Genomic DNA, 6000 nt, shown 5'->3' on the forward strand with positions numbered 1-6000 from the left:
AGGAAAACTGCCCACCAGAGATGCTCCAAATCTCTAAGAGGTCAATCAAATATAAAGGTATTGCCTCTTGTTCAGTAAATCCCTCAGCTGTAGGCCACTGCTGGTCAGACGAGTAGTGCAGGGAACAATCACAGAATCTACATTTGCTCTATTCTTATCCTCTTCCTTAGGCATCAGCCTTTGGCTAATGCCAAAAACTGGACACCAGTCTAGGTGAAACTGGTGTGTGATATAAAATAGACATTTCTGTGGCTGTGATGTGAGTCACCACCAGACAGAGAAGCTGCTCTGGTTACCCAATTTCAGTAGAAATTAATTTGTTCTCTCTGTACACAGCTAGGGGAGGTATCAATGCTTCCTACCCATGTCCTCTAGGAAAATGATCTACATGAACTTGCAGCAAAGATACCTGAAACCAAACTGCACCTTTCTGTCCTGTAAAAGAGGACCATGAATATAGACTGTCCTGACTCAAACAACCCCTGAATCATCCAAAGATGGCAGCTGTCCTTCCTGCTGAACTACCACCGATGAAAGCCAAGGGAGATTCCGTGGTTTTAGTCAAGAACTGTTCAGTATGAAATCTCATCCTAAGTACATCCATAAAGCAACTAGACAAAGCTTGCCAGCTTCACGTTGCCTAACTAAACATGATCTAGCATGAGCACGAGTAGACTTAAGCAACACTGTGTGTCTAAGGACAAAGCACTGAGGAAGCTCCTTCTTGTGCGGACCATTGCTGTGCAGCATCCTGGTAACACGGGTGACTGCAGACACCCTCATCCATCCTCTGTTACTCTGCGATGGCCTCACAGAGAACTGTTTGCTGTTTAATGTCCGAGACACTTATCCCTGAGGCACTGTGGGGTTTGGGTCCATGCTATCCAAAGGCTTCCTGCTACTGCAGCACGACGACTGTAGTTATGAGCTTACACCTCAGTACAGGAGCTCTCAACACTGCTAGTTAGCAGTGGTGTGGGCACCAGAGAGAGCTTTAATGGGAGCTCGTGTGAGACCAAGATTGCCAAGAGGCAATCGAACAGACCATAGCATCACAATTGGCCGTGCGGGGATCATGCTGACCAGCTCCCAACCCACTGATACGCAGGGACTGTGCTCAGACCATTCCCTCTTCCCACTCCTTAGTTTCCTAGTAATTCTGAAGAAAGTCAGTAGCATCTCCAGGGACACAATGATTCTTGTTCTTGGTACAAAGATTTTTGACTCTGATGTGTCTTAGGCGATGATACTTTTGTTTAATTAGATTGTGCCCAGACCAGACAGGCTGGGACCATTTAAGACTCCCGAGTTTGAGGTTTAATGGCCTGAGGGACTGTCATGATGATCCAGAAGGATTTCCTCTGCAAAATGGGGAGTAGAGAGGACAGATTTCAAGCCCTCAAATCCAAAGGACGTTGTAAAAATTATCTTTTATTCTAGTTCGCTTTCAAGGCATTAAGCCCCACCTTCTGGTGAATGTCTAAATTGCAGGAAGAGACAAGGCTATAGACTAAGTAAAAAATGGTGATTTTTTACAAGACAATAGCACTTAAGTAGACAAATGCCTTAAATATACTTGCAATATTTTAGGGGAATTAACTGATCTCCACCAAAGTGTCAACAAAAAGGTTTTAAAGTACATCACAATGTTTTATTTCAAGCAGTTTTAATGTGTTGCCTTCCATTTTCATCACTCAGTGTAAACTGTCATACTGTAAAATAAACTTTATGCTTCAACTATTCCTAATCAAAACATTTTGGAATGCCGTGTTGCACAAAACCTCTCAGTATTTTGATTTTTAATTTTTTTTGAAGCAAACAAAAATACACCCTGAAATGTTAAACTTTCTCTAAGGACAGTGAATGCTTCCCAGGCCACCTCTCTTTCGTGCACACTGCCATAGGTGCAGACCCAACAGGTACTGCCGATATAGGGTTCCCTGGCTTGTCAGCAAATGAGCTGGAAACATCAGTGGGCTAATTTTGCTCCACAGGTCTCAGAAAGGGGCTGCGTACACGTACTGGGAAGAAAGATGGGAACAGAAGGGAGAAGCAGGAACTGTGAGCGTGGTAGCTCTCTTTTCAGGCAGCCGCTAGTACAGATCTTGGTGCAGAAGAGATCAGTGGCTTCAGGACCCCGGCAAAAGGCCTGCTGCTGTTTGAGGGGACGTGTCACCTCCCTGCGGCAGGGACGTGATGGCAGGGGTGGCAGGTAGACGGGTATGGAGGGGGTAGAAGAGGCTCCTTCGCATGAAGATGTCAGAGATTGCTTTGACATTTGTGAGGGTGAAGAAAATGTAAAAAGGAGGATGAAGAGCAAGAAAAGGAGGAGGAGGAGAAGAAAAAGGAGGAGGAAGAGAAGGAGAAGGAAGGGGAAGAAGATGAGGGAAGAGGAAGAGGGAGGGGAGAGAAGCAGGAGAGAGAAGAAGAAAAAAATTCTTTTATTACTATCCTTGAGTGTAACATATTAAGTAACAATTTTTTTTCCACAGGAGAATGGTGTCCTAATATACTCAGGTGTTATCTTGGCCGAGCCCACAAGAGACCTGTTGTGACAATTTACGTTTTGCCAGGGCCATAGCACGGGCACCTTACACTCTCAGCAGCGGTGTCAATTTTCCATTGACAGCACAGTGCCCGAATTCAGCCACGGTGTTTGCATGGGCTGTTTGACAGTGAAGGGGTGGAGATGACACAGAGGCAGGAGCAGGGGAGGAGAGAGAGAGAGGCTGGGGTGACCATTTGGCTGTCACCCATGCACCCATGTCACTTCTGCACAGCAGAAGTCAGCAGATGCACAGGGACAAGAGGCTCAGGACATGCCTGGGGTATGGCCCACACCTCACCTCTAGCAAGGGTGGTGGTGGTGGCAGGCCAGCAGCTTTGGGAGCCCCCACTGTCTGCATGCTGTCCTGCATCGGGGCTGTCACCCTGCTCCTGCAGCGGGGACCAGGGCTTACAGATGCCAAGGGTTTGCAATTCGTTTTGCAACACTGCTGCAGATGGTGACAGCTCATCGCATCTGTGTGCGCTAAATCCTGCCCACCAGGTGAATCAGTTCCTGAGTAACTGGGTGGCACGAAGCAGGAACTGTTTGAATGGGAAGTACAAACAGAATCACAGGACCACAGAGTGGCTGGGGTGGCAGGGACCTCTGGAGGTCATCTGGCCCATCCTTCCTGCTCAAGCAGGGCTACCGGGAGACACTTGCTCAGGACCTTGTCCAGGTGGCTTTTGAAGATCTCCAAGGAGGGAGAGCCCACAACCTCTCTGTCCATTGAAACACCATTGAAATAATAGCTCAAGGCCCATCTAACCCACTACCCAAGTAGCTTTACCTTGCTTTTAAGCAGTTCTCTTTCTCTTCTAATTGATGGCAGTGAACACGCACAGCTGAAAACTGCCCTATAACCATCAAAGGTCTAACCACAGACAGGGGCAAGGGATGACTCTAGAGAGATGTGGAAGAGCATGAGAAAACTGGGAGATAACCCAAGAGGTGTCTGTCTCACTCAAAATCTCACCACTGCCAAGCCTCTTGGAAACACCATAGAAAATGAATCTTTTAAGGAGGGATTGGAAGCAGACTTCGATGTTACAGGGCCCTCCTCTAGGTACGCAGGGCTATGAAGGAGAAAACTCAGTGGAGAGTAATCCTCCCAGTAGGTGCAACAATCTTAATGTGTTAAATCAGATACCTGGAAAACCAGGGGAAAAAAAGACTGACGAGCTGCTGAGTTAAGACGGCTTGAGTTCGTGCGCTGTCTGCAGTGCCTGTCCTTTTTGAATATTGTTTCTGGCACATACGTCTTTCTGGCACATCTGCCAGGTTGTTGCAGTGCTCTTACAAGGTGAGGGGTTTGTTCTAGGCTCTCCATATCCACGGTACAACCACACAATGTGAAATGACAAACAAAGCCGCACCCTTGGGAACAGTGTATTTTCATGAGCCACAAGTTTATAGTGTCTCGAAAACGGATTTTCAAGATGAATCAGTCTTCCTTCAGCTAGCAAATGAAAGATAGATGGCTGGGGTGTGCCAAGATGATACTTGGAAGTAGTAGCAATTAAAAAGACGTTATCCAACTTCTGGCCCAGTCTGTGTATAATACACACACACAATGTCAGCTCATCACGAGGTGTTTTCTTTTTTCCGCTTCTGCTCCTAAAAGGCCTGGAACTCTCTGTTCTTATGCCAAAAAAGGGAAAATAATTAAAGCTAGACAATTTCAAAGGTAATTCTGATGTGTTTTTTGGAAGGTAGCAGAAGGCATGGATCCAGCCACCCTGTGGGATGCTGGGGCTGTCCATTACATTACACATGGCTGTAGGCTGCACTGTCTGGTGCCTGAGTGAACGGGCTTTGCCCTCACCACTCCTCTCCTTCTCTCAGTGCTTCTTTTCCCAGACATAGCAGACCCACACTGAGGAGAAAAATTTCCTTCTGGCTAATCACCTCCAGTGGTTTCCATGTTGTTTCCTTCTAACTGCTCAATTTCCAGGAGCAGGCCACCTTTTCCAGGTTGTACCCTGCCTATTAGCAGCGCGTGGTGAAGGAGAACGCTCTTGGTAAATAAACACTTCCCTTATTGGAGAAGCTGGAAGATGTGGGCAAATGAGTCACAGTGCTGCGGGGAGCTGATGGATGGTCCTGTGGTGCAGGAAATTGCACTCAGCTCTGTGGGACTGGCCAACGTGCAAGCAGATGCCGCATGATGCCTTAGATACAGAGCCCAGTGTGGAACACAGACTGTGCTACTGGGGGGCTGACTGGAGGGCTTGGAATGATCCCAGCGGCACCACAAGCAATTACAGCTGTACATTGTTCATCAAGTGACTCTGGAGGAGAATTTAGCTCTGGAAGGTCTCCAGCCTGGCTCTGTGGTTCTCATGCATGTGTATCTCAAAATGCATACACATAGAATTCATTTGGAGATGCAATCTTCCCAAAATTATTCCTCTGGGCATCTGATACAAACCAGTTGCTCACTGACAGACCAGAGCAGAGCAATTAGTCATAGCATAATGGGCTTCACCAAAGTAAGATAGTTGTTTTTTTTTTTTTCTCTTCAAACATCATTAAAAGAAGGAAATGGAAGTATCAGCACCAGGAGCTGTTGCCAGCCTGTGATGTCAAGCAGTAGCAAAACATGGCTAGTGCTGGGAGTGCTACACAACAGTCTAACTGACTGCTTGCAGAGAAAAAATGGGATGAAAGAGACAGAAAAAAGAGTAAGAGGAGGGATTAAACGAGCACAGTCCTCAAACAAAGCAGGAAGAAGAAAATGTGGACAAAAAACAGTTCATCATCTCACCTTAAGTACCCATGGTACCTCAGCTGGAGGTAAATAAGAAACACTCAGAGACGTGTTCTGAATTACCACAGTTGATTTCATAAATGGCTTACACCAAAGTCATGTGAGTTACTGCAAGGGAAATCAGGGTTTGAACTTGCAGCATGTTGTAGTTATCTACTTTGTGGCAGCTGCCTGAGGTTTTTTTCTGCCCTTTTTTTTTTCTTTTTTTTTTTTTTTTCTCTGCAGTTCCCCAAATGATATGAGGAAAGTGCCTCCAAGAAAAGAAGCTGAAGACGTCGTATTTGACACTGAAGTAAGGATATGCAATAACTAATAAGTAAATAGCAGCTGATGTGTCCTCAGTTCGCTTACTGCAGTCTATTTGCTCCTTTCTTTCAATTTGAGATATCTTTGTTGCAAGAAAAGAGCATTCATACTGAACTATAGGCAAGAAAAAGGCATTTTACTTTGCATTCACATCCTGTCTTTTTGTTTGTTTGTGTGTTTAGAAAGCCTTGAGGTTCTCTGCTCAGTTTTGCCGAGGAAAGTGCTCTGTTCCTGGTTCACAGTGTTAGCTTTTCCGGCAGATTCATTGGAGAAAGTGGGGGAGGGGCTGGGATTTCGATAAAAGGCTTATCACTGATTACTATATCAACAGCATGAGAGATTAAACCTCTTCCTCTAAGAATTATTAAGCACTGTA

This window comes from Anser brachyrhynchus (genome assembly GCF_964034855.1).
Source record: "Anser brachyrhynchus genome assembly, chromosome: 3".
NCBI lineage: Eukaryota > Metazoa > Chordata > Aves > Anseriformes > Anatidae > Anser > Anser brachyrhynchus.